Here is a 10290-nt window from a genome sequence, read left to right as displayed (position 1 = left end):
CCTCCAGTACCCCGAGCTCTCACTCGGAGCTTTATCCGCGTAGATGAGGGGCGTTCTCTTCAATCTGCCGACCGCCCTCCTCCCGGCCTTTTACCGACTACGTTTCAGTCTCGAGCCATCCTCCTGGGCCAGAGGTGGGCTGCAGGCCACTGTACACACCTCTGTGCACCCGAGAGGAATTTCCAGAAGCAGCACTGCGGGGCATGGGCCTTGAGCAACCTTGCTGGTGCGTAGCTCTCCAGAGTGGAGGCGCCGGGGTCCTTTCAAGGGCAGTGGGTCCGAGACCCCCGGTCCCACACCCTCGAATCACTTGCAGCTGCCTGACTCCCCGCTTTGGCCAACCTTGCTGGGTGCGAAATGGTGTCTCTTCGAATTCATTGCCATTTTATCTATGTAATAGCGAGACCGAGCTTTTAAAAAATATATTTATTTGCCATTTCGTTTCCCCTTTTGTGAGCTGGCTATTCAAACTCTTCGCCCATTTTCCTATCAGGCTTTTCCATCTTTTTCTCATCGACTCGTGGGCGTTCTTATGTTCTAGGAATGAATATTCTGTCGATAACACACACTGAAACCGCGGCCTGGGCTCTTCTGACGAATGACTTCTTCTGTACAATGTAGTTACTTTGTAATTACATTGTAATCATTTGACATTTATCCGCGCTGTTGCTTGTGCCCGTAATCCGTCCCTCCTCGTTGCTGACTCAGGTTCCATCAGATGGGTGGGATGTCTTATCTATCTATGTGTTCACGTGCAAGTCTGCTTAGACACACATGTGCCTTTCTCTTGGGGAGGATACTGGATCATCAGGTCAGTGTATGTTTAACTTATAGGAAACCATCGAACTCTTTGTTCCAAAGTGATCACACCAGTTTACATCCCCCATCGAATATCCAACCCATAGCAGAGAATATTCCCATCTCTTCACTTTTCTAGAAGCGTTTGTAGAGAATGGATATTGATATTATTTCTTCCCTAAGTGCTGGGTAGAATCAACCAGTGAAGCCTTCTGGGACCATAGTTTCTCTGTGAGAAAGTCCTTAACTACAGATTTAATTTCTTTAATCGATATAGGGCTATTCGGTTATTTATTTCTTCTTGAGTGGGTTTGTGTCTTTCAAGGAATCGGTCCATTTTATCAAAGTTTTCGAATTTATTGGTAAAGGTTCGTTCATGGTTTTCCTTTATTATTGTTTGATTATCTGTAGGCTCTGTAGCGAAGTCACCTTTTAAAATCTCGATACTGGAATTTGCGCCTCCTCCCATTTTTTTCCTAATTAGTCTGGTTAGAGGTTTATAAAATTGATTCATCTTCTCCAAGAACTAGCTTTTGACTTCATTGATTTTCTCTATTGTTTTTATATTTTCTATGTCATTGATTTTCAGTATGATGTCTATTATTTCATTTCTTCTGACTAGTTTGGGTTTGATTTCCTCTTCTTAATTTCTTAAGGTGAAAACTGAAGACACGGAGTTTAGACCTTTCTTATTTTCTACCGTAGGCAATTATTGCTATACATCTGTGGCATCCCCCAAAATTCTGATACATTGTGTTCTTGTGTTAATTTGGTTCAAAACATTTTCTAATTTCTCATTTAATTTTTCCTTTGACCAGAGCATACTTTAATTTTCCGATATTTGGAGATGTGTCATGTGCCTTTCTATTATTGATTTGCAATTTAATTCCATTATGGCCAGAGAACATATTTTATATGACTTGAATCCTTTTAAATGTATTGCGAATTGTTTTATGGCCCGGAATATGGTCCAGCTTGATAAATGTTTCATATGCATTTGGAAATAATGTGTATTCTGCTGCTGGTGGTGGACTGTTCTATGAATGCCAGTTAAACCGAGTTGGTTCATAATGTTATCCAAAGCTTCTACATACTGAGTGTTTTGTTATCTATTTCTATCAGTTATCGAGAGGCGTATTAAATCTCCACCTATAATTGTGGGTTTTTCTGCTTCTCCGTCCAGCTCTCTCAGTTTTTCCTTCATGTATTTTGAGGCTGCGTTCTTAGACGCATAAACATTTAGGATTATGTCTCCTCGATGACTTGGCCCTTTCATCATCGAGATTTTTTTCCCGATAATATCGTTTTCTCAAAATCTACTTTATCCTACATTAATATAAGCTGCTTCAATTAAAAAAAAATAATAGAGCATTTTTACAGGAAAAAAAGACGAGCAGGAAGTACAGAGAGCTCCCGAGCATCCCGGCCTCGCCTCGGCCTCCCCTGCAGTGAACATCTTGCATCTGAGTGGTGCATTCATTGCAACCGGCGTCATCGATCGAAGACCGTCATTGACTTTAGAGTTCACTCTCGGCGTTGCACATTCCGCGGGTTGCACAGTGTGCACTGTCATGCATCCGTCATTACAGGATACAGTCCGGGACAGTATCACTGACCTAGAAATCCTGTGCGTTCCCCCCACTCACCCCTGCCTCTCCCGCGTAATGTGATTATTTCTACGGTTACGTTTAAATCTCACGCCTTGCTATTCTTTTCCGGTTCTCCTTTCTGTTCATTGTTCCTTTTGTATTAGCTGAACTTTTATGATTCTATTTTAGATCCGTCGTTGGCCTGTTCACTATCCGTCTTTGCTTCGTTATTTCGGTGGTTGCTGTCGTATCCGCCCTGTGCACCTTCGGCCTGTCACAGCCTACCTGTACTTCTCAGAGAGCATCAGCCCAACAACACGCCGCCACCCGACGCCCTCCAGCCTCTGTGCTGTGGCTGTCTGCCTGAAGGACTTTCTTCAACGTTTCTCGGAGTGCAGGGCTGCGGGCAATGAATACTCTCAGCTTTGGTATGTCTAAAAAAGTCTTGATTTCACCTTTATTTCTGAAAGACGCTTCCGCTGGGTGTGGAATTCTAGGTTGACAGCTTTTCTTCCAGTACTTTGAACCACATCGCTCCAGTGTCTTCCCACCTACGTTATTTGCACTGGGCAGTCAGCTGCCATCCTCATCGTTCTTCTGTATGGAACGTGTCTTTCCCTCCATCTACCTGCTTTTAAGATTTCTCTTGGTCGCTGGTTTGGAGCAATTTGATTGTGGTGTACCTCAGCGTCATTTTCTACATGTTTTTCTGCTTGGAGTTTGTTGACATTCTTTAAGTTCTGGGTTTCATCCATTGGGAGATTTTTTCTTTGCCATGTTTCTTCAAATATTGTTACTGTTCTCTCCTTTTGGGGACCTCGATTACACACATGTTAGGCTACCCGAAGTTGTTCCATGGCTCCCCGATGTTTCTGTTTTTTTTCATATTTTTAAAAACTCCCGCTTCTTTATTGCTTCCATTTTGGATGGTGTCTATTGCTGTGTCTTCAAATTCACCAGTCTTTTCAGATTTGCCCTTAATCTCATCCAGTATCTTTTATCTCACATATTGACGTTTTCATATTTACAAGTTTTATTTGAGTCTGTCTTATTTATTTGTTTATTTACTTACTTATTTACTTACTTACTTACTTATTTGGCAAGGCAATCCTTGGTTGACCTCACAGATTGCAAGGACCTTGTCAGCTTACAATCCTTTATTTATTTGTTTGTTTGTTTGTTTATTCATTTATTTTATGCCTACAGCACCTGGTCTTCCTAGGTGGTCTCCCATCCAAGTACTAACCAGGCCCAACCCCGCTTAGCTTCCGAGATCAGACGGGATCGGGCTCGCTCAGGGTGGCGTGGCCGTAGACTGAGTCTTATTTTTATATCTTCTATGTCTCTACTTAAATTTTTGCTTCTTTCAGTAAAATTTGTATTTACTAATTCTATTTCCACTTACTTTTTGAATCTATATAGTTGTGTCCTATCTGCTAATTCTGATATCTGTGTTTTAGATTGATTTCTATTGATTTCTTCGCCTCGTTATTGATTGACTTTTCCTGCTTTGCTTCATGCTTGATAATTTTTTGTCGGATGTCAGATATTCTGAGCTTTATTTTGTTGGGTGCTGGATATTTTATATTCCTATAAATCTCTTGGATTTCGTTCTGGCATCCAGGTATGTTACTTGGAAAGAGTTTGATCTTTTCAGGTCTTGCTTTTAAAATTTGTTGGACGGGATCGGAGAAGTCCTGGGTCCGTGGCTAACCACCCTTCTGCTCGGGGAAAGACTCTCTGTGTACTCTGCCCAATGCCCCATGACTCGATCGCGAGGTTTCCCAGTTAGGCTGGTGTGAATGTCGGGTACCACGTCATCGAATCCTTCCACGTGGGTCTCCCCCCAGCCTCGGTTGGTTTCCTCGCACGTGCTGATCAGGGAGGGGACCCTCTGAAGCTCTCCAGACGACCCTGTCTGTGAAGCCTCTCCCCCATGGCGTGCTGTCCTAAGAACACTCCCCGGGTTCTCTGTCCCCTTCACTCAACTCAGGGAGACCAGCAGGTCTCTTCCTCTGGCTGTGGCCTGCAGACTCTCTCACGGCTGAGAGCTCGGGCGATCACAGGGCTCCCCCTGTGTTCCCGTTTCGCGGGGACCACCGTTCTCCTCCTGGCACTCAATGGAACGAACACCGTTGGTCCCTATTAGTTCTAATTTGGGGTTGGTTTCGTGTGAACCCCGTTATTTCATCTTCGCTGGAGGCAGCAGGCTTCGGGTAGACCAAAGGTTGCCTGCTAATCCTTTCTGCTCTTTGTTATCGTGAGGATGAGCCATGGACAGACAGAGCAGCTTTATTACCTGGCTCTTTCTGATCCGGGGATGAATATGGTCCTTTACGTCTGTCATTATCTCTTAAAAATTGTTTCTTTCCTATTTAATCCAGTGGGAGGGTCCCCATCGGCACCCCCGCCCACTGGGTGCTCTTTGATTTTTATCTCTTTATGTCTCTCCACTGTGTCACAGGTGAATCCTCATCCGGTTTATCACCCCTCGCTCTGTTACGGTCCTTGCGAGGGTTACGTCATCTTTCGCATTTTGTTTTTGCTAATTCTGTTTCTTTCTCTCTTTTTTTTAATCCAGGATTTTTATTGCTTATGCGTAATCATTTGATCTTTATTTCTTCTCTGCTTTCGCCCCGTAATTTCTTATTCTTTCTTAATAATAATTGTACCTTCATTAATCTCTTTAAGCCATCTGAACAGGCTTATTTTAAAGTCCTCCTTGAGCGACTCCATAAAATGGATTATTATCTGGAGTGAATTCATGTTCCCATTGTTGATAGTTTTAGTTGCTTTGTTTACAGAGGATGGACTATCGCCTTTCTTGCCGAGGGAGGTTGGGGCGGAGGGGGCGCTTGCTGAGAGCACCATGCCGCCGCCTCAGCAGCCGGCAGACTCAGGCCCTGGTCACAGGCAGCGCTGCCCTGGGTCAGACCCGCCACCCACGCGGCCACCCAGCGCAGGCTTCTCTATGGAAAGGCAACGGGGAAGAGTCCAGGAGCAAGGTCAAGGGCGTGCTGTTATTTTTCCCAATTTCCCGCTATCATCAAGTCTCTCTAGCTGAAAGGAGCATCAGGAATGAGGCTGAAGGGCAGCCCCCCAAAATGGGAAGCAAACCCACGTCGCTGCACCCGAACCCCTCACGAGCGAGCCAAACAGCAAGCGGCCGCCCACGGGTCTCCTCCCCGCTTCCTCTCAGTCCCTGAGCCCCCCAGGCCCTCTCCGTCTCATCCACGTGGCCTCTCTCCGGGGCAGTGCTGTCCGGCTCCGGCTCCGGCTCCGGCTCCGGCTCCAGCTCCTGGGCCGGCTCCCCGAGAACTGCGCTCTTCGTGAGTTTTGGAACGTGCTCTGCAGACGCGCGGAGAGCAGCGCGGGGCTTTGTTTGCTTCTTTGTTCGTTTTTACTTTTCTCTCTCCTCCTCCTTCTCTCTGTATGTGGATTTCTGGGTACCTCACCCACCCTCCCATCCGGAATCGCAGGGCAGGCTTCGCGAGGGGGCGGCGGGCGCTCCTGCCCCTCGTCCCGTCACAGACCCCGGGGCTGAGCTCCTGGGAAAGCTTCGCTCTGCTTCTCCCACTCACATGCTTCCTTTGGGCCCCCAGGGCCCCAGGTGACCGCACTTGGCCTTGTCTGTTTGCTGCTGCCTTTTGTCGGGGGAGGGGCAGGGAGAGGCAGCCTGGCTTCCAGCTGAGAGGCCAGCCGGGTCCTGCTGTTCCACAGAGACTTTTAGTGCCATTTACCTGTGGGAGTTTAGCATCCAACCCTCGGGGCCTAATTCTGAACCCTGAGCCCACTGCGTCTGTGGCTTCAGCTCTGTTCACTGCTTTGCGTTTCTTTTCCTAAAAGAGATTTGGCTTTTTCTTTAGCCGCCGCCTGGAAGCAGCCCGTGCGGCCGGCTCGCCTCCAAACCCACCCTTTCTGCTCCCCAGCGTCAACCCCGTTCCTTGCTTCATGCTTTTGCTCCCGTCAGAACCCCCACCTGACCCCATCTTGAAGGCTCGAGCAGATGTCGCCTCCTCCGGGAAGCCCAGGGAGATGTCTCTCCTTCGCACTCAGCTCAGGTTTGGCTTCTTTTCCGTCTCCCTTGCAGGGGGCTGTGCCTTGTCCGTGGCTGGGTCCCTGGCCCCAGCGCAGTGCCAGCATAGAGTAGGTGACATTAATGTCATTGTAAATGACAGTAATGGCAAGTGCGTGACAGTCCTCATAGCAGGGGGCTATCGGCAGAGTCCCAAGACCCTTCCCACCTGAGCCTCACGCGTTGCCACCTGCACCCCGCCCCACATGCCAGACTGCACGCGCCCTCGACGCGCCAGGCGGCGGGGGCACCGGGCAGCTCAGGGGCACAAGATGGTGCCTGGGCCTCAGCAGAGCCTGCAGGAGCCTGGGGTCCACAGTCAGGAGTCGCCACGCTCGAGGCAGGATGGACGCCAGTGGAGCGAGGGGCCCTGGCCGGAGCGTGGCCTCCTGGAGCGCACAGAGAGCTGCTGAGAAGCCGTCACTGTCCCCGGGGGAGCAGGGCCTGCAGAAGGTCCCGGTGGGGTGAGAGGAAGCGTGTGTCTGGATCCTGAGCCTGGATGCCTGGCTGACCCGCGAGATGAGGAGGGGCAGGAAGTAGCAGGGGCTGGGGGTGGTGACGAGTCAGGAACTCCGTTGTGGATATACAGAGGTCCAAAATGCCGAAGGCCATGGGGCCGGAGCACGCGCGGAGGACCAGACACGGGGTGCGGACCAGGGCCCGTGGGCGGCCTTCAAAACCACAGGAGGACCGGGAGGGCAAGGGGCAGAGACGCTCTGAGGCCTGGAGCCCCCCGCCCAGCCCTGGTCTGTGGAGAGGGCCGGACCCTCGCTCACTGGGGAGGCCTGGGGCCGGTCACTGCGGAGAGGCCGCCCTGCCCCTGAGCGCACAACCACCGGCCTCCCAGCCCTCAGTAACTACTTCGACCCCCAGGCTGGGGTCTCACTGGCGCCCGTGGCTGTGGCCTCAGGAAGGGTGGCCAGCCCTGCGGAGCTGAGCGCTGCCGCTCCCCAAGATTAAACGAGGGAGGCTCCCTCCTTGCTCCTCTGCGTGGGTGCGGGCGGGGATTCCGCTTCAAAGGGCCGGCGTCTGTGAGCCGGACCGGGACCGGGACCGGGACCGGGACCAGGACTGGCGGGGGAGGACCCACTGACAGCTGTCTCCACGTGACTGTGCGGGGTTGTCCGGCCCGCTGCCCCTCCCGCGTCTGGGACAGCCCGAGCAGCCCAGCCGGCCGGCCGCTGCCCGTGCCACCCCCGAGACCCCACCCACACCAGAGACGAAGGGAGCTGTGGCTCCGGGTCCGATTCCCGGGTCAGAGCCTGGGACGGGTGGCCGCGGGAGCAAGGAGGGGGCTCGGGAGGGGTACAGGCCGTGCCCCCCACCGCCCAGGTGAGGCCACAGCGCCCAGGGAGCTCAGGCAGAATGACCCCGCCCGGGGGGGTCCCAGGCCCCCTCCCGTCCGTCTGTCCCTTCACCGATGCTGAAATGGCTGCTGACTTCCTGTCACGTTCCCACGTGTACTGACGCCATCGAGCATCCCGAGTGTCCTGAGCCGCTCGCTCTACCCTCTCTTCTCTCCTGGAAAGTGGGGATTATTAGAGCCTCCCACGGGGTTGTTTTGAAAACTAAACGAAGCACTGCGTGTTAAAGCACCTAATGATGATGTTAATCATGCCGCTGCCTCCGCGGCCGCCACTACAGCGTCGACTGCCGAGCGTTCCCTGAGTGCTGAACGTGGCACGCGTGTCCCGGCCACCAGCGGCTGTCTCTGCTCCAGCAACGGTCACCGTGTCGGACCTGCCGCTCTCGCTGCAGACAGGCCTCCCCCAGCCTCGCCCTGCCTGCCGTCCGCACCACGGCCACACCCAGCTCAAGCGCCACCTCCGGGAAGGCCCTGCATCCGGAAGGGCCCGCGGCCTGGGACTTCGACGACATCGGCAGAGCCGGCCCGCGGTAAACCGGGAGGACAGGGCGGAGGGCAGTGTTCGTTGCCAGTTCGTTCCTTGACGTCTCGCGGATCTGAAGACAAACCGTTAAAAATAGGGATGAGTCAAGAAGTCCCCGCTCCCCTCGGGCGGCGTCTCCCGGACAGATGGAGACGCCGCTCCGCGGATCAGCTCCTCCCGCGCTCCACGCAGCCCGAGGCGCTCATCTCTGGGAACTCCTTTTTTTTAAAGGTTATTTTTAGTGTTCTTGGAAAGATCCGATTCCAGACACAAAGAACGAGCGCGCGGTCCCCGGTTGGCTCGCTCCTCATTCCAGACCCATGGTGTCCCACGCGGGGCACGAGCCCCACGCCACTCGTTCTGATTTCAAGTAAGTAGCAACGAATAAAGCTGAAACTCAGGTCTCCAGCCACACGAGCCACATTTCAGGGGCTCGGCAGCTACACGTGGCCGGCGGCTACCGCGCCGGACGGCACAGAGGGAGGACTTACCATAATTCATGGCACAGCGCTGGACAACCCCGTGAGCCGGGGCACCCCAGGCCGCCTCCGGGCTCAGAGTGAGCCCCGGTCATGGGCTCCTGTTGTCCCCACGTGGCCACAGTCTCGGCCTCCAGGCCGGGCGGGAGCAGAGCGGAGCCTGGCCTGCTTCTCTCCAGTCTCCACACACCACCCAGGCCCGCCCCTCCGCGACAACCAGGCCACTGCCACCAGGAGCCAGTCTGCACCATGAGGGGCCACAGGGGGCAGGATACGTCAGCCCAATGCAGACCTGCCCTCCCAAGGGGACATCGGGCAGGGGCCACAGGGGGCAGGATACGTCAGCCCAATGCAATCAATACACCTGCCCTCCCAAGGGGACATCGGGCGCCCCAAACCCAAACAGACTCTAAGGGGACAATGCTGGCGAAGGCTTTTCCCGTCTCCACATCGAATCATCCGGGTTCTGACTGTCATTTTAGACCAGCTGCTCGTGTGTTCCTGCCCCAGACCTGTCCCCAGCAGCCGCTGTGTTCCAGACTCTGTACCAGATGCCATGCAACGACGTGACACCTGCATGGCCTCCGCCCTCAAAAGCGCAGCCAGGAGCTAGCTCAGATGCCTGGCCCCGTCCCCTAGGAGGGAAGAGGCGAAGGTCCTTCTAACGGTGGCAGTGAGGAGAACCGAGCTGAGCCGAGCCCGGACACAAGCAGGGGGCGCTGGCACAGGCCGCCAGCGGAGGGCTTCGTCCAGGGGCCCGGTGCCGAACGTGGGGTCCTCCATGGGAGTCCCTGGGAACAGGACTCGATCAGGGACCCGTGGGTGCTGCCGCCCAGGGCGTCGCGAGGCCTGTGCTGAGCCGCCCGCCATCCGTGATTCCCGCGACGGAGCGAGCCCCCACTGCGGCCGGCCCAACGCCAGGCCTGGACCCCAGTGGACGGCTCAGACGCAGCCTCCCTGCCACGCGCGAGTGCCCACGTCGGCACGCGCACACGCACCAGCCAGGCAGTCGCCAAGGCAACCCTCGAGAAGGACATCGTATCAGTTACCTGCTGCTGCCCGACATGCAGCGACTCAAAATCACAACAGCTGACACCTCACCGCTCGTGACCAGGAGCCGGGCCGTCGGCTCTGGTGAGGTCGCCTCTGGCCCCACTAGGGAGGCCCCCGAGGCTCTCGCATGCTCGTCGGCAGGATGCCGTCCTGCGCGGGCTCTGGACGGAGGCCTCAGTCCCTGGCTGGCCGCTAGCCGGAGGCCACCCTCTGTTCCTTGCCACATGGGCCTCTCGGAGCGGTTCTCACTCGGTGGCTGGCTCCACGGCCGCGAGCACGCCAAGCGTGAGGGTGGGAGGTGACCTGGCCACGGGCTCCGTGTTGCGTGGGGGAAGCGTGGCCCGTCACCTGCATCGGAAGCAAGTCATTGCTCCCAGTCTGCCCTCGAGAAGCCCACACGGTGACAT

General features: G+C 54.1%; 1 non-coding gene across 1 annotated transcript; it reads right to left on the bottom strand.

Moving 5' to 3' along the window:
• Positions 1-3584: 3584 nt before the first annotated feature.
• Positions 3585-3703, bottom strand: LOC112480583. The gene has a single exon (XR_003046658.1). It is a non-coding gene; the product is annotated as a 5S ribosomal RNA (ribosomal RNA).
• Positions 3704-10290: the final 6587 nt, after the last annotated feature.

Source organism: Pteropus alecto, unplaced genomic scaffold (assembly GCF_000325575.1).
Source record: "Pteropus alecto unplaced genomic scaffold, ASM32557v1 scaffold105, whole genome shotgun sequence".
In the NCBI taxonomy this organism is placed as follows: domain Eukaryota; kingdom Metazoa; phylum Chordata; class Mammalia; order Chiroptera; family Pteropodidae; genus Pteropus; species Pteropus alecto.
The sequence above is the reverse complement of the archived record's forward strand: the minus strand, read 5'-3'. Positions and strand labels throughout refer to the sequence as shown.